Here is a 20,134-nt window from a genome sequence, read left to right on the forward strand (position 1 = left end):
AAAAGAGACCAGAAACAGTTTGGACATGTTAGATGCCATGTTTGCATTTGCAATGGTCAGGCTTGAGGTGTTTGTGGGACATATAATGAAGATCTCTAATGACTACTGATGTCTAGGGAAAGAGATATCCTTCATCTCAGTAAGATAGCCATTGTTCCTTGTTTCATTCCATGACATTTCATAAAATATGTCATATATGTACTTCAAATGTAGTATACTTAATTAGGGCATTCATTTGCCATATACTCAGGCGATTTGTACATACTAATGTAAATCTTTTAGAAATTATTGGAGAAAAATGAAAAACAATTATTTTTCTCCAATCCAGGAAACCTCTCCAAAAAGTAGAAAAAGTAAACAGTTTTATTATTGAAAAAGCATTAAACCAGAAGATGATGGGCATCACAGATATATGTGTAGTTCAATATTTATGATACTTATTATATATATTACAGTGTGAAACCAGCCTTGACTTCCTGAGATAAATCCCAACCATTCATGGTGCGTAATCATTTTTACATGTTATATTTGGCTTGGTAATAATATTTTGTTAAAGAATTTGCATATTATATCCATAATGGGTATTAGTTCTTAGTTTTCTTAACATGACTTTATCTGGTATTGGTATCAGGGTAATACTGGCCTCATAAAATAGTTATGAAGTGTTCCTCTTCTATTTTCTAAAAGAGTTGGTGAAAGATGGTGATTTTATATTTCTTTTTAATTCAGTTTTGGTATTTTGCTTCTTTCTGAGAACTTTCATGTCATCTAAAATCATTATTTTATTGGCATAGAGTTTTTATATAACATTCCCTTATAATTATTTACATTTTTATAATTCTTTAGTGATTCTACTCCTCCTTTTAATCTTGATTTTGTCTATCTTTATTTTCTCTTTCATTTTCTTGATATTCTAGGTAAAGTTTTTCAACCAATTTGTGTTGGTGTTTTCAAAAAAACAACTTTTATTTCCATTGATTCTCCTATTATACTTCTTATCTTTGCATTGATCTCTGTTTTCAGTCTTTATTATTTTCTTCTCTTGATTGATTTGGTTTACTTTGCTCTTTTTTAGTTTCTTAAGATGAAAGTTAGTTTTAAGATAATAAACCTAAAATCTTGTTTTTTAATAATGCCATTAGAAAGCTATAAATTTTCCTTGGGTGGAACATTTATAAAAATGGCAGCAATAATACCTCTCTCCCTAATAGCACACTCCCTTGTAATGTGGCTTTACCACTTCTACAGTGAGGTGTAATTTATTTCCACATTCCTTCTATCTGGACTTTGACTTTGATTTTCTTTGAACAATAGATATAGAGTGTGTGGTGTTGCTCAAGTTGCAGAGCCTAAGCCTTAAGAAGACTTGTAGTTCTTACTCTCATTCTGTAGGAACACTTCCATGAGACCACTTGTAAAAAAAGCTACAGCTAGTTTGTTAAGGGTGAGTTCTCTGCAGAGAACGAAGGATCTACAGACAGAACTTGACAGCCAGAATCAGCTCACAGCTATATATGTGTAACCAGCTGAGACCATATAGCCCCAGTAGAACTACCAGGTGTCTGAAGTTGCATAAGTGACCCCAGGTGAAACCAACAGAAGAACTACCCCGTTGAGCCCAGACAAAAGTGCTGACCCACAGGATTATAGACAAATAGTTGTCTTTTTAGAGTTTGGGGTGGTTGGTTATGCAGCAATGAATAACTGAAAGGCAGATTAAACTTAAACTCTCTGATGCTTTGTTTTCTTATCTGTAATATTGGAGAAATAAATTGGTCTTGGGTCAATATTTACAAAGTGCTTTAATCAGTGCCTGATAGCAAATATTCTATACATAGTTGAAACAGAGAGATTATGGGAAATTTTAGACAAAATAGAAAACTGTTGCCTCGCATCAAAGACTGAGTGCATCAGGACCTAAGAGGATCAGGACCTAACTAGACACAAAAAATGTAAGGCCTCCATGACTCCCTCTATTTCCTAGCTTTGCTTCTTGGCATCATGTTCCCCCAATAGCTTGTTTTACATAGCTATAAATGTGGTTGCCAGCATGATTTTCTTTGGGACAGAAATCTCAGCTATGTAAAGAAAGCATTTCTTGAGTAAGTATTCTCTTCACCTAGGATTTTAAGGTGCTACAAATAATTTTAGAAGCTATGAATGATTAAAATATCAAATGTCAGTTTTTAAGAATAGGGCATGTGTAATGCATTACCTTATTACTTGGTATACATCATTATATACTGTACAATTAATATACTTAGATAAATTTTGCTTATAACCTTTGTGTTGAGAATAGTCAAAGCTAGTTTAATTCAGATGTATAACCATGAAATAATTATATTGGAATTGTAACTAGAATAGTTACATAAGCCAAGAACATAGTTCAAAAGCACAAAACAAAGATTTGAATATGACTGTACAACACAAAAATAATTTATAATTTTCCTATTTCTAGTCTTCTTTCTCTTTCTGGATAACATATCAAGAAAAACACCTGCAAGAAGGTCTTGATCAAACACTTCAAAAAGGAAGGTGCTCAAATGGCCAATAAGCACATAAAAAATGATAAACGCCATTAGTTACCAAAAATGAAAAAAGTAATTATATAATACTACACATACACTAGAATTGTAATTCAAGAAGATTGACAACACTAGATGATGATAAGTTCGTAGAGCAACTGAGACCCATAAATTGCCAACAGAAGCATACAACTACTCAAAAAAAAAAAAAAAATTCACACTCTCTTAAAATTATGACCCATAAATTTCACTTCTGGTTATTTATCCAAAAAATAAAAAGAAAAATAAGACCACAAAAAGCCTTAGATAAGACTTTTTATAGCTTTATTTGTGATAGGCAAAATCTGGAAATAACCAACAGTAGGTATTCATCAACAGAAGAAGCGAGAAAACAAACTGTGGCATATTCATAAAAAAGAATACTTCTCAGCAATAAAAAGGACCAAACTATTGATATATGCAACAATATAGATGCAGAGATGTTGCTGAAAGCCACTTTGGTGAGAAATTGAATTGGAACATACGAAAGTAACAGACTGTCTGATCCCATTATTGTGAAACTCTAGTATAGGCAATACAAATCTAAGATGATAGAAATAATATCTGGGAGTCAGAGGTACAGAGGATTGACTGGAAGGGACATACTGGAACAATCGAAAGTCTACATCTTGATAAGGGTATGTGTTACATGGTTGTGTGCATTTTTAAAAACTCATTGAACTGGAGACTTATCTGTGTATTTTATCATATTTATAGCTTATTAAAATGAATTATTGGGAGAAAAAACAAGACAACAGCATCAAAACCTACAAAAATAAACAAGTGGAACTAGTACTGGATTAAATTTGCCTCTAAAGTGACGTTAATTCTTGGAGACTCCATTGGCCATTGTCAAAATAACTAGCATGGTTGTAAACATGAATTGTGATGCATTGCCACCTTGTTCCTGTTAGGAGACATCAGTCCTTAGATGGAAGTACTCAAGAAAGGATAAGAGAGAACACACCTTTCATATTTACAAATAAATCAACACAGATACTAGTTAATTAGTATTAAGCTTTTCTATATTCAGAATGTTCACACAAATATTGGAAAGATTTATAAATGATTATTTGAACCATTACAATGGCAGAATTATCTAGAAAAACTCTGAGGTGGCCTTTTTATTTAAAGCCTATCTATGATGTTAAAAGATTATATACTTACCATTTTGCTCTAAGTGTATCACTTACTTTGTCATTATAATCAGTAAATAATTTGTAGTTCTCTTATAATTTATCTTATTGTGTTTCATTGGTTTTCAACTTTATATCATAATTATCCCATAAAATGTTAAACTTCTAAATATTTCATAACATTAATCAAATGTTATCAATATAACATTTATTACATTTATTAATTTCAAAGTAATTGGTTCACAGACATATAGATGTGTGACAGCCTGACTACTGAAAGATGCTATTAATATATTTTATATACATTGCTTGAAATGTTGAAATAAGCCAGATATATATTGCTTATGATACTTGGGAACCAACCACGAGATTTTAGACTTTGTTATATGGGAGATAAATTTGAGATGAAAATCTGCTGTATTTTAAGTGGTTCATTAAGCCCATCCCTAGAGTGCAAATTGAAAATAGCATCAGTGAGCAACCCCCTGAAGTAAGATAATCTGAAATCCATGATAGCAAAGATAACAGGTTTCTGTCATCAATAAATGCATAACAAAAGTATGGGAAGATAAACTAATAGCAGCAGAGGTAAACTACAAGAAAATTTGTTCTTACAGGTACTTGATTTAACATTATACCATTTTACAAAGAGCGTGATTCAAAGTGATCGTATTTCACGTTGTAGGAAAGTCAATAGGACACTACTTTTGTCTCTTAAAATATACAGTTATATAAGTTGTTTCTTTGTCATTATTATTTTTATTTCTGTCTATAAATAGAGTGCTTGTATCCAAAAGAGTGCTATCTATACAGAATAGGAAAAATAAAACTCTTGCTTTTATCTGCTCTCGAGTTTTCCTTGTTGGCAATTATATTTTAATATGTTTCCAGTTTACACCTAGAATTTTTTTTTTTAATGAAGGATGCAGTAAGAAAAACAACTATAGGGGCGCCTGGGTGGCTCAGTGGGTTAAGCCTCTGCCTTCGGCTCAGGTCATAGTCTCAGAGTCCTGAGATAGAGCCCTGCATCAGGCTCTCTGCTCAGCAGGGAGCCTGCTTCCCCTCCTCTCTCTCTGCCTGCCTCTCTGCCTACTTGTGATCTCTGTCTGTCAAATAAATAAATAAAATCTTTAAAAAAAAAAAAAAAGAAAGAAAAACAACCACACACACGCTAACACAGGTGCACCTCCATATGTATGTTTTCAGATATGTATCAGTTTGTCTGCTGAGGAGGGGCTTATTTTTTCTTTGGATGAATAAATTCACATACTTAATGATTGCTAATGAGCAGAAGAGACAATTATTTATAAAGAGCCAAAATGCCTTCCTGGAACACAAGAGCAAAGACCCATTACCTTTCTCCTGAAATGTGTATTTCTTTAAACATGCAAGAGTGAACCACAAGGCTTAATAGAGCAATGGGTCCCTGATATAAAAACTACCATATGAAAGTGGAAGAAATGAAACCTGTGGACTTGATCCTGCAGAAACAGAATAGCAGTTGTTCATATGAACCTGCATTTACAGTATGGTTGACATTGGAATCTGGTATGGTCCAAGCTTCCTGTGGGGATTTAATCTTAAATAGCAATTAGGTTGAAATGTCTCGCCAGGTATATATGAAATATTCTCACCTGATCATACCACTATATTGGCTGATGGGATATATTTTTCTTTCCCTTAAACTTTGGAAGACTGTAGAAGTGGGGATCATTTACAGTAGTTGTTTGTAAACAGAATAGACTGATGCAGCCTTATTGCCTGGAGTCCTAGAGGTGACAAAGATGGTACTGGTACTGGCCACCAGTGAAGAATTTCTTGAGACCCCTGATCAGCTGCTCCCAAGCCAGATGACATAACACAACTGGTAACTATAAAACACTCCAGGTTCGGAGGAGCAGACCTGACTAATCTTTTGAATAGGAGTCAGAATTCAGGTGTTCTATTGAATTGACATAGGAGGAAGAAAGCCAGGCAAGAGAAGAGAACATTATAGGATAAGTAAGACTGAAAACCATTTGTAAACATGCTTTGGAGCTCAAAATGGTGTTGTAGAATACATCCATTACTGATAAGTTAATAGAAGCTTCCTACGCTCGTACAGTATATATTCGATGCATGTAAACTATCTTCTCTAACAAATGGCTAGAAAGACTCATCTGATTTTTTCATAATTCAAAAACTCTACTGATTAGAGAGCCCTGTAAACATTGTACATTCAACCAAGCACTTAGTTTAATGAGGATCAAGCAATAACCAAAGAAAAACTAGTTGCCTCTCTAAATCAAAACTGTCACTGTAGTGTACAGTGGTAATAATATTTACCACTAGGGGCCCTGGGGTGCTGAGTCACTTAAGCTTCTGACTCTTGATTTCAGCTCAGGTCATGATCTCAGGATCATGAGATGGAGCCCTGCATCAGGCTCTGTTCTGGGTGTGGCACCTGCTTAAGAGTCTCTCTCCTTTGCCTTTCTCTCTCTCTCTCAATTTAAAAAATAAAATAAAATAATATTTACCATGAGTCACAGCTGAAATCACAGAAATTTATGTCCTACAACTAAGAAAACTGAAGGAGTGAAAAATGATTTTTAAAAGTTAACCTCAAAGTCATTGGAAATGAATAAGCTGTTATACTTAATTAGGAGAAAAACCTTGCCATAAAATGCCTATCTTCCTTTAGCTACATGATATGTGTGCTAATTAATAATCAAAGTACTGCCTGAAGGAAGTTTGGTACAGCAATTTGTTAAAGTAAAAGTAGAATTTGAAATGTGCTGGCAGTTCTAATTGAGTTATGACAAAATCCCCAGGATGAAGATTTTTTGAAAATAACAGTTCAAATTCAAAAGAAATCTTTTAACAAGAAAGTAAAACTGACTGGAGAGTAGTTTTATAAAATATATTCTAGAACTTTATTTTTTTCAAGTTATTGTTATTGACAATAAGTGAGTCTTTTCAGGAAAATCATTGTGAGTTAATGGCAGATAACAGAGTAAGGTAAAGCCATAGCAGCAGTAGTCACTCATCTGAAGAGTCTCTCTCTCTCTCTTCCTCAAGGGGCAGATAAGCTAAAGTACTTCTGGCACTTGTCTGGATATTGTCTGAGATGCTGTCGACAGGTACTTTTGTATAGATAATTCAACTGCATAAATATTTCTTTGTGCTCAGGATTATCCTGAGTGATATAAGAAAGTTTTCAAAAAGAGTATAAAATCTTATTCACTCAAGAAAATTATATTTTTCTAAAGAAAAACATTTTATAAATATAAACCATTTGCTAATAATTTAAAAAATATGTCAGGTGTCCAAATTGGTCATTAGAATTATTACAGTAAGTTAGAGTTTTTGGTGGTCTCATAGTCAATAAAGTAAGACATTAATGAGACCTAGAGAGATGGAAATTACTGGAATATTGAAACAGTGGGGCATGTACAAAATACTGGATGAAAACATTCACCATAAAGAGAAAATGAGTAGAATGTGTGAGGTAACTCTCTTGACCTGATGAAAACTTTTAAAATTAGGAAAAATGAAAAATAACTTTTGAAAAGTTATTTTGAAATTTTTCTAAAGCCAGTCTCAGCAACTTCTTACTGGGGGAGCTTCTGAGAAAAATGCATGTGTATTAGCAATTTTATTTCCAACCTTCCTCTTGATAATAGTTTAGAACTAAATAGTGAACATAGTCTCCAATATAGGCTTTAATGAACCTCATCATGGTATTCATATTCCTCTATAATCCTCTCCCACATCAAATACAGCTGACCTGTGTAACCAACAAGAGTACTGCAAAAATGACAATGTGTGATTCTGAGACTACGTAATCAAAGGCATTATGGCCACCTTGTGGTTGAAGAAATCACTTACTCTGGGGGATATCATGAGGACATTCAAGCATCCCTATGGACTGGCCTATGCGATGTGCAACTGTGACTGTGTGCTAAGTGAGAGTCACTGAGGAATTGGGGCTTGCTTTTTCTGTGATCTCTTTCTGGGATCATGACCTGAGCTGAAATCAAGAGTCACATGTTCAGCCGACTAAGCCATCCAGGTTCCCTGAAGCTTACTCCTAACAGCCATGTATGAAACACCTCTTAGAAATGGATTCCCCAGGCCAGTCAAGCCCTCTGTTGACTGCAAACTATGTGACATGGAGATTGCAACCTTTTAAGAGATCCCAAGATATAACCATCCAGCTAAACTACTCCCAAATACCTGATCCACAGAAATGGTGAGATAACAAATGTTTAAGCTGCTCAATTATGGAGTAATTTGGTAACAAATGAAAAATCCTTAATCTTAAATATCAGTGGCAAATGAATGTGAAAAGGAAATAAGGAAGGGCCATCTCTCTATGCTTACTCTACTAAATATTCTACTTTCTGCTAAACAATTACCTTTTCCTCATTACAATATTTATTTTAAGAGCTAATGAATTGAGACAAGTACTTATGTACATAAGAGTACATATGTTAGATTATGCTTCTTCTCCCATTAGCACAAATGTTTCCCTTGTAGAGATTGAAGAGAAGAAATTAAACAAGGAGTTATTAAGAAGAGTTATCTAATACCAAAATCAGAGATAGCAACGATACATTATTAATATGGTCAGCGTATTCTCAGAGCACCTGAGCCACTCCTTTATTCTATCTTGGCTACCTTGGCTAAGTTAAGGTTTGTTGATCTTAGGCAAATGCTAATCAAATGCTTAAACAACTCTAATACTGAACTAGCTTAATTGTTACCTTTTGAGAAGTATGAATATTCTTTATTCTAAGGCAGATAATGTGCTACTTGAGCAGGTGGCAAAATTCTGGAGGGGATGAAAATATGCTTAACTCAGAAACTATTTTACTTATTAAAATTCTCCTTCACTGACATTTATTGTAATTTCATCAGAGTAACTGCAGTGCTGACAAGTTTTAAATAGCATAGAATCCACTATTAGAGGTTTTGAAATTCTGAATAGAAAATTAAAACATTGCAAGTTTTACAGGGAGTTTTCATGTTTTACTTCCAAGTCTTACTCATTTAAGCAACCTGATTCTTAGTTGTGAGGGAGGAGACCTGCTTCCAATTATAGATTAGTTTTGATTATGTGCTTTCACATAGAAGAATGATAAGAAGAGAAATAAAATAATCTCTCCCCAAATATAGTGGGAAAAGCCATTCTTCCTGACCTGCAGAGCATAGAAAATTTCTCTAGGAAAGTTTGAGTGCCATCATATCCCTTTCTCTACTTCACAGCTTCTCACATTCCATATCAAAATAAGTGTAGTGTTTTCTGTTATTGTTTTAAGTATGCTCAATAATATTCCTTTGTTATTTCATATCCCTCTTAAAAGAAAAATTAAAGGTAGCTAATATTTTAGACTCCACAATATTCCATCCTCCAAGTATAAGAAAAAGTGGTGATAGGAAATTACTCCTATTTCATCCTTTTCTAATCTGAAATCCTTTGCTTCAAGAGGTTCTGAGTTATATGCCTGGTTGCATGAATGTATATAAATTTAACAATGCTCAGGTAGAAATGGACAGACACATTTATGCTCATAACTATTTTGAGTCATGAGGAAGAACAACTTTATGCATGTTTTGAGTCATGAGGAAGAACAACTTTATGCATGTTTAACATGTCTTTGAATGAGGTATCTTTATGAATAGATGAGTTAGTATAATCACATCCTATTTAGAATTTAGTACACATTTCAAATTTTCCATTCAATTTATGTGTATTATGGGTAAATGCACATAAAATAAAATAGTGTCCATAATACTTTTTACAGGAAATTAAGGAATACAAGAAACATTAATTATTGAATATGTTCAAATTTTCTTTAAACAAGTATCTTGGATATCTTGGATGATATAAACATCAATGGATTGGGCTAAGAGAATAATATAGAATAATATAGATCTTATATTCATGCACTAAATAATAATTTTAGAAAAATAACTAATTGAATCAAGTCATTGACTTGCTGACACATGACAAGGAGAGAAGACCTTTGAAAAGAAAATATAAATTACACAAGCAAACAACAGAATTTATTAATCAGAAATGAAAATATGAAAATCCAATCATCATTATAAATTTTAAGTTACTACACTACATATTCTGCATTCTTGCTCAAAGTATTTTTATTTTTAGTAACTCTTATAATTGTAATTTAATGTAATCATATACTTACAACAATTAGAAAATGTGTGCAAATTTCTTAAATTTTTGTTGTGCATTGAATATATATATGTTTCTATTCTTCAACAGGAAATCAGAAGTTGGCATCAATAGAAATTAAATATATCTGAACTCCCCAAAATGAACATAAGTACTATCTATTTGGCTATACTTAACAAGAACAAGTAATGCTTGAGGTAGTAACACAAGTGATATATTTTAAAAGCAAATAATCATAAGGGCTAATGAATTCCTTTATTGGTTACACTTAACACTAAATCATGAGATAAATGCCATGTAACTTATTTAAATTGGTCAGTTCACACAATATTTTAAAGAAAAGAAACTTTCATATCTTAAATGTATGTAGTTAAAAAGCTAAGGTTGAGAGTATTAAACTTTTTTTTTTTTTTTTTTTTTTTTTTTAGATTTTTATTTATTTAGTTGACAGAGAGAGATCACAAGCAGGCAGAGAGGCAGGCAGAGAGAGAGGAGGAAGCAGGCTCCCTGCCGAGCAGAGAGCCCGATGTGGGGCTCGATCCCAGGACCCTGAGATCATGACTCGAGCTGAAGGCAGAGGCTTAACCCACTGAGCCACCCAGGCGCCCCGAGAGTATTAAACTTTTTACAATAGAAGTGAAATCAGTCCTTATTAAAAAGGCAATTTCATCCCATAAAGCCAATTGCAATTACAAAAGGAGACAGGAGAAAAAATGCTATCATTAAATAAATGACAATATTCTAGTAGGTTCCAAATTCAAAGATATCTTAAATATTTGGAACCATCATTCAATTACATGATTGCTAGCAATATGAAAAAGTAACCTAATTACTCTTGCATTTGTTTCAGTGCCAAATTTTACTTAGGACAAAGAGAGTTGAAAACTAAAATTTTGGGCTAAGAGTTTAGGAAATTGGTATTTATTACATGCAGTTAGCACAAAGTGATAAATTGTTAGACATTTTTCATCTACGTTACTTTTAGAAATTAAAAGAAAAAGGTTACCACCTAAAATGCTACTGAAATTTGAGAATTTGTCATCTACACCTTAGAAAATAAAAATACATTTTAAGGATATTTCAGTTCTAAAAGGTGAAATGCAAGTTGCTGATATATTCTATAAAGCACAATATTTTTCATAAGCAATTTTTATTTAGAAGTACTTTTTAGTTGCTAGTTCATTTTTACAGAAAGGGCATAAAACAAACAATGAAAATTGTAAAAATTTTAAAATCACTGCTTATTTTTTAGTTAAAAGGATGAAGCACATTCTGTCTCTAATAATACAAAGGATCCTTTTATCATATTTCAAAAATGGCAAGATTTTTGAAGTAAATTATTTTTAGGTTATGTTGTTTCATGAAGAACTCAAGAATATTTGTTGCTTGATCAAACCTAACCTCTGAGATTACATCTAGAAAAGAATTATGTGATACAACCTTTGATTTATAATTATATTTATCAAGGAAAACCATATAATTGTAAACTATTTCATTTAGAGGCCATCATAATACAGGATTTCTATTCTATTTCATGACATAAAGGATATTCACTATCCAACTGAGAAGAGGACTATCCACCTACTGATAGAAAAATCTCTGATATTTGAGAAGATATTATGATACAAGTTCAGTGTCCAGAAGGTTAAGTTCATCATTTAAATTGAACCAAAGTTTTCCTCTACATAACTCCCAAATTTAGTCATAACTATTCTTTCTAGAAGAATATTTAGTCTAGGAGGTGCCTGCATGGTGTCTGCCTTCAGCTAAGGTCATGATCGCAGGTCCTGGGATCAAGCCCAATTAGGGCTCTCTGGTCAGTGGGGAGCCTGCTTCTCTTTCTCCCCCTGCTGCTGCCTCTGCTTGTGCGCTCTCTCTCTCTCTCTGTTCAAATAAATAAAACCGTAAAAAAAAAAAAGAATATTAAGTCTACTACCTCCTCTGTACACCATTTCTTTTAGTAGTTGAGTATACCCACCTTTCTTCATTAAAAGTACCTAACTCGTGAATTATTTTTAAAGGAACTTTCTGAATGCCCTCACTTGTTTTTATATTTAAATTTATTCTAGTTTGTAAATGTTTTTTTTTTAAGTGAGACATTTTAAAATGTTTGTTCCACTTAAGATTTTAATATATTACTATGCTTTTCAAATGGACTTTATACTTCAGATATTGCAACCCAAACTTGCCTTAAATTTTATTCCATTATTTGACAGTTATTAATAATTCTGTAGGTATGGACTTATTAAGTAACACAACAATTCAGATCTCCAAAGTTACCACCACACAACTAAAGTATTATTTTAAAGCTTGTCTAATAGTTGATGTTATTATGAAATTGTAAATCTTGAAATTGTTTGTATTTAAGAATTTCTCATTGTTATCAATTTGTGGGGATACATTTTAAGAAATACAAATTTAAGTCCAGTGACATGAGCAAAATAGCCGAATAAGACACCCCTTTCACGTATCCCTATACCCCCACAACAATAATTTGGTAACCATTTATGTACAAAAGCACTTTCGTGGGAGCTTTGGGATCCAAGTAGGATTGTGAAAACCTGGTGCAGTCCCAGACTGAGGAGAGCTGTTTTGAGAATTCAGGCTTGCAACCAAATGGCTAACATGTCCACTGTGGTCCCAGCTGCAGAAACAGAAATAGCTCTATACCCTTGAGAACTCTGCTACAGCTCTGTCTGGTTTTGTCTATCACCAGCACCATATGCCAAGGGACCTGGGAAGAGTCATGCCCACCAGTGCTTTGCGTAATAAACATGCAGAACTCAATCCTGGCTGTGGACACTGCAGTGGCCTGGGAGCTGGCTTTAACTCCTCTCAGCCTCTGTCCAGAGCTCCTGGAAGTAAGCCTGCCAAACTTGCCAGACTGTGGATTCTGAAAGAATAGTGTACCTGAGCTGGGCTATCTCATTTGTAGTCACGTAGAATCCTGCTGGCACAAGGACCCAGTAGGAAACACCTCCATCTGTGCCCCCCAGAGATTCTAAAAGGGTCTTGTACTAGGAATGGCCACAGTTCATCAGCAGGACTACTGGCACAGGGAGTAGGCAAGAGAAACTGCTGTCTGCACCTCCAGATCCTGAAAGAGCCCTACAGTTCCATTTTCTATACAGCCACGGTTTGTTGGTCTGTCAGCAGTTCTGAGATTCTGGGGTCCCAGTGGGAACCACTCCTGTCTGCAGTCCCAGATAATCTTGAAAAGCCCTATTCTTAGTTCCAGCCCCTCCCAGCCACATTCCACAAGAAGTTCTACTGGCAACAGGTACCAGGTAGAAAACACATCTGTACCACAGAAGATCTTGAAAGTGCCCTACAGTCAATTGCAACCCCTCTAGCTGTAGTCAGGGAACAGTGCAACCTACTCGGGGACTGGTGGGAGATACATACTTCTGTGCCTCCAAAACCAGGTCTACAGACATCAATCTTGGCTGTAGAAGCTGGAATAACCCTTGAGGCTTGATTCCAAACCCTCCCAGTCATGGTCCATGACCAGTCCTGTCCACTCAGAAACTCCTCCATTGACCAGGTAACAGCTTTCCCAGGGACCTGGTGGGAGTCTCATCTGCTTCATATGTGGTGACAAGCCCACTGTCGAAGGACCAAAATGAGGACCCTGGACCTTTGCCCCAGTGCCATTTGCTAAACAAGGTATTGGAGGCCATCCCATCCAAGAACCAGACAAGATCCACACCTGCCTGAGCCCCTAGAAACAAGCCTGCCAAACACAGATCCTGTTGCTCACACAGCCAACAACTGTGTCTGGCTCTAACTCAGCAGGACTGCAGTTTTAGAGGTAATCTTAGCAGCACTGCAGTTCCAGCGATAAACTCATCAGCTTGGGGAACAGATAGAAAAAGGCCTATACCTGCTACAACCAGTCTGTGGAGACTGAAAGAGATACTTGATAATTCAAAAGCACAGATACCACAAGACTACACAGATCACAAGGAATCAGGCAAATATATCATTAAAGGAAACTAATTAAGCCCTTGTAACTGAACCCAAAGAAATGAAGATCTCCAATTTGCCTGACAAAATGATCATCTTAAAGAAACTGAGTAAAATGCAAGAACAGAGACAACTGAATGGAATCAGGGAAACAATTCACACAAAAAAATGAGAAGTTTAATAGAAACCATAAGAAAACAACTCCTGGAGCTGAAGAATACAAGGATAGAACTGAAAAATTCAATAAAGAACTACAAGAACAGACTTAATTACTCAGAAGAAAGAATCAACAAACTTGAAGGCAGATTATTTGAAAGTAGTCAGTAGAGGAACAAAAAAAGAAAACAAAAGAGTGAAGAAAGACTATGTGAATCATGTAACAACATCAAATGAATGAATAATTCAGGTAGATTCTTTTTATCACATTCTGCATTCCATCCTGAAATCCCCAAACTCCTAAATAATTTTTAATTGCATACATTAGGGTTGTATCTTTGTAAAGTTCTATGGGCTCTAGACACATGCTTTAATACCTTGTATTCACCATTATAGTGTTGTATGGAATGGTTTTGCTGTGCTGCTTCCATTCAGTTCTCTACATCACTCCCGCCTAGATCCTTGACAAATATTAATCTTTTTTACCATTGGTATAGACTTGCCTTTTACAGAATGTTATGTAATTGGAAGCATACAGTATGTAGTCTTTTAGGGCTGGCTTCCTACGCTTACCAATATGTGAATTTTAAGATTCATTGATTTCTTCTGTGGATTGCTATCTTTTTTTTTTTAAACTTTAATCATAGAAAGATATTCCACTGAATTGATGTATTTGTGTATACAGTCACTTCTTCTCCTTCTTCCTCTTTTTTTTTTAAGAGGTGGGGGGAGACAGAGGGAGAGGGGGGGAGAGAATCCTAAGCAGGCTCCACACCCCATGTGGAGACCCATACAGGGCTCAATCTCAAGATGTTGAGATCGTGGTGTGAGCTGAAATCAGATGCTTAACTAATGGAGTTACACAGGCATCCCATGTAGTCACCTGTTGAAAGGTTGATTCCAGCTTTGGTGATTATGAATAAAGCTGCTATGTATATTTTCATATATACTTTATGTGGCTATCAGTTTTAGAGTTGAGTAAATAACTTGACATGTGATTGCAGATCATATGGTTACTATTGTATAAGTTTCCTAGGGCTGCCATAATAATTAGCACAAACTTGGAAACTTAAAACACCAAAATTTATTCTCTCATAGTACTAGAGACTAGAAGTCTATAGCCAAGCTTTCTTCAGGCTTGGTTCCTTTTGAAAACTGAAAATCTATTCTATTCCACTCTCCTAACTTCTAATAGCTATTGACAAATCTTGACTTGCTTTGAGTTGTAGATACATCTCTCCAGTCTCTGCCTCCATCTTTACATACTTTCTCTTTTAGATATCTCTGTGTCTTTTCCTTTTGTGTTTATTATAAGACACTCATAACTAGGTATAGGGCCCACTGTAAATGCAGGATGACTTCATCTCAAGATCCTTAACTTAATATATCTTAATATATTGTATTTGTACCTACTTCCACACAAGGTCGTATTCTCAGGTACAAGGGGTTAGGACTTGGACATATTATTTTTCTTCCTCCATCATTAACAAAAGAAGTTATTATTCTAAAATCTTTCTTAAAATTTTTTAAAAGATTTTATTTATTTGAGAGAGAGAGAGCATGCATGAGCGGGGGGGGGGGGGAGAGGGAGAGGGAGAAACAGACTCCCTGCTGAGCAGGGAACCCAACATGGGCCTTGATCCCAGGACCTTGGAGCATGACCTGATCTGAAGGCAAACACTTAATCAACTGAGCCACTCAGGTGCCCCTGTTCTAAAATCTTTCTTACATCTCCATCCCATGTTCAAAATATATTCACCCCACCCCAATATCCCCCAGATTCTCAAATTATTACAACATCAGCTCTAAGTTGAAAATCTTGTATAAATAAAATCACCTCAAAAGGCCTAAATCTCATCTCCTAAGTTATCTTAAATTATAGAAATCAAGTACAGGTGAAACTCTGGATATGATCCACCATGGGGCAAAATTTCTTTTCATCTGTGGAACCCGAAAAACTGATAAGGTTACCTTCTTTTACAATACAATGATGGGGCAGGCACAACATGATAAACCTTATTCCAAGAGGGACATGGTGGACATATTGTTAGTGTAGAAGAGGTATGAAACAAAGATGAAAGGAAAGTAATTGAGGGAAAGAATAAAGGAGTAAAGGAGGGATTCAAAGTACAACAGCAATAACAAAACAGGCAACCAGATGAAAATGAGACAAGAAGGAGTTTATTGTGAATAACTACACCTCATTGTAAAATAAAACTCAAAACAATCTATGCATAAGCCATTGTAGTTAAATTAAATATGCTTGGCTATACTTCCTAGTGATAAGTTGTTCAGAATGATTAAATCAATGTAAACCTAACTTTAATACATGGTCAGAGCACAAGCAGATCTGGAGGCATGCAATTTAATTGAAGATTGTGGGTAACCTTCTATGTCTACTTACTTAAAGATGTCAGTTTTAACTAAAAAATGCCATGTAATTTTTTTATGCTAAATCTTCCCACAGAGAGAAGTTGAATAGGTGCATATATGATGTACACATTGCTATGTCTTTTTAGGTGAACATCTTTTTCTTCGTGATTAGAGAAATCTTAAATAGTCTCATTATTATGGATTAAGAGTAAGATTTCTGGCTGGCTAAAATGGAGAAAAATCTCAAAATAAATTAGGGCTGTCATTTGGTTTTTATATATTGGAAGAGTGGAAAAAACCCAGGTGCTTATAAGAATATCTTGCCCATCAAGCAAGAACAGTTGTCTTCTGAAGTTAGTGGAGTACAAATATGTGACATTCAAACACATTATCCTAAAACTGGGAGCTAAATCATGTGATATTCCTCAGAATGTTATATAAGAAGCCTTATTTTCTCTCTTCTTTTTTATCCTTGTACATTTTTGGTGGTGGTTTTCTTACAAGCTGTATCAGAATTATTAGGAAATAAGCAACTTATTCTTTAACAAAAGGCAAATGATCACTAACAATCAACACAATTGGTAAATATGTTATTTTTGTATACCTTTGCCAATGAAATTTGCTTTAATGTTTCATAATATAACAACTATATGCTACCTTGGCATTGCTAATATGCTTCTGCACATAGGTACTTGATGATGCATGTTTTAGAATATAAAATCAGGAGCAAATGTGTGGAAAGGTATACTTTTTTGTACTTTGTTTAAAACTCTCAAAATATGTAGAATTGAAGTCTGAAATTAATATTAACATTTCTTCTAGTAAATTTCAATAAGAGAAAACATATTTTGGTTTAAAGCATTCAAATTCAAACAGTAACATAACAGGAAAATTGCTCATAATATTTCTACATATGAATGCTTTATTACAAAGGAAATATTGTTATATCCAGATTAAAATGTTCTCGATTTAGATTAGATAAAAAAGGAAAGCCAACTATTTTGATATATTTTGATACCCTGATTATTTATTCTCCTTTATAAGTTGTTCTGACTCTAATGCTTTATGTTTGGTCTTACTCCTTCCCCTGCTACTTGTACAGGGAGAAAACAGTAGCTTTCCATAATTTTGTCACAGCAGAGGAGATAGGCATCCACAAATCAATGTTTTTGTGTTCTGGTCCCTTATTATATTCTCTGTGGAGAGGCTAGTTTGAGCTGCTCCAGGGTAGAAAAAGCTGAGGCAAGACTGGTCCTTTCGTGGATGAGAGCCTGGAATTGCTGCTGAAGCCCTTGGCTGCTTTAATTCATGCTCTGGTCATTCACTTGGTTTGCTTAGGGCCCAGTAGACCTCCGTAAGTGCCTCTGCAACATCTTACATCACCTTTTCCCTGTAAGCCTCCTTTATATTCTTTCTATAGCCCCTGGCCCAGGATTTCTATGCCACATCATTCTCAGTTGTAGAATCACCACATCTCCTGCTAGTGTTGGCAATATAGGGACTTTTTAATCTTATTGCCAGGCTTTAATTAGGCCGATCTTTGTAGTCATCAAAGAGATTTAAGAAATCATGCATGCTGATGCACTACAAGCAAATTTAGTGAGATTTGGGGCTATTGAATAATCCCTCTCTCTGTGTATTCACTCTGTTCTACCCTCTTTCTTTGCTGTGACTACCTCATGTCAGTGCAAGGCCTCCTCATTGAGAGTTTCCTACCATGGTCCCAAATGGTAAGGAAGGCTGTAAGAACAAGTCCTGGTGTGTCCGTCCACTTACCAATATATCACGTACCTTCTTGGATTTATTGTCATAGGGGGTGTTCCATCTTAATCTTAAGGCTTTCTTCTACCTCAGACTCTTTTTGTTTTTGTTATTCTTCCTTCCACCAGCCCTCAGTCAACAAAATTCTTAATTTACCATGAATCTTTGAATTTCTTCTTACACTATGAAGTAGTTTGTAATCTGGTAATATAATTCTCACTCTTGATATGTTAATACATGTTAAAGGATAATTTATGTTTTTCTTATAAAAAAAATTGACCAGGCTTTCCAGACTGTGGTGTTGATACAAAGTTAAGGAATCCAAATTTTATGTTTTTCTTTATGTATTTTTGTTATAGGGGTTCTGATTTCTCACCATGTCTCCCCCACCCTTAAAAGAGCATAGTCCATTGTCTAGAGAGATAGAAACTTTGACTAAATACAACGTTATGGACAAAAATGCTGCAAAAAAGAGAGAATATATTCAGATATTTCATGTCTTACCTCTTACACAGACGTCTACACAGATAGAATGTACTTACTTGCCAAGGGGATTACTAATGTTAAGAATGATAACATAGGGGCGCCTGGGTGGCTCAGTGGGTTAAGCCTCTGCCTTCAGCTCAGGTCATGATCTCGGGGTCCTGGGATCAAGCCCCGTATCAGGCTCCCTGCTCAGTGGGGAGCCTGCTTCCCCCTCTCTCTCTGCCTGCCTCTCTGCCTACTTGTGATCTCTCTCTCTGTCAAATAAATAAAATCTTAAAAAAAAGAGAGAGAATAATAATATAGATCACAACCAGTTTTCCAGGAAACCAAAATGAATCTGGAAGGAGATTCCTATCATGAATTCCAAATAGCTAGCTTGCAGTTCAGTGAGTTTCAGAGAAAAGAGTTTATTCTCTCTCTCTCTTTTTTTCCTATCAGTTTTTAGATACAAGACACAAAATATTAAATGCGAAGAGTTAACGTGCTAAAACCCACTCTTAACACTAATATTCTTCTAAAGTCATTTGTTTTTCATATCAGGAAAGTTATCATGACTTTTTTTTTTCCCTGAGCATCTTCAACCATTGTTCTTTTGACATCTTTCCAAAATTCACCCACACAGTACAGATTTCTCTGTGTTCTGAAATTTTCCAAATGTCCTACAAAAATATTAAACATAAACATAAATAATGCAATTCACCTTTGTACAAGTATATGACACAAAAACAATTGCTTTTTTAAATTGGTTATTGCTTAGTAGGTTTATATGAAATAGCTTCAAGTATTTGTTCTAATACTATCTATTGGACTTTGAGCCACAAAAAATCAATCTCTTGGGTCCTCAGTTACTTTACCATAAAATAACAGTAATTATACTGCTAAATATTATATGTGGTTGTTTCAAAGTTCTGTGAAATGATGGATGCAGAGGACATTTTACTGTAACTGAGGATGTTTTGATAGTGTATTAAATTGGATTTTCTTTTCTTTCACCATTAGTAACTCTTACTTGGAAGGAATATGATGTAGAACATTCCAGGTAAATTTATTTTTGTTATCTTAGCCTTATCCTCTTCTGTCTAGATATTTTATGGTACAGATTTGACACAGATATCCTGGAATAATTTTTCCTTTACTTACACTTGGCAAGTATTACCAGCATTTACCCATGTAATTGGTTGCATTGCTGAGTATGAATTGAGGAGAGGATTCTATGACTACAGACCTCCTTATAGTTTGATGAAAACACATTTCTGGTAGCACTACTGATTGGTTTTCTTGACCATATTTAGGTGAATTTTTTGCACAGATATTTAAATCAGAGAAACAGAAAAGTGAGTGATATGAAAGAAAAAAAAAAAACAAGAAATAAAATTAGTTTGTTGTTTTTCTTTAATCCTGCAGCTGAGAAAAGTTAAAGTTGGAATATAAAGTATAATTAATCTGTAATTTACAGAAACCATTGGGGAGGGTGTTAACTTTTACTAATTTGTAAGGATTGAGATACTAACTTT

Source organism: Enhydra lutris, unplaced genomic scaffold, assembly GCF_002288905.1.
Source record: "Enhydra lutris kenyoni isolate GAN:26980312 unplaced genomic scaffold, ASM228890v2 scaffoldscaffold4, whole genome shotgun sequence".
NCBI lineage: Eukaryota > Metazoa > Chordata > Mammalia > Carnivora > Mustelidae > Enhydra > Enhydra lutris.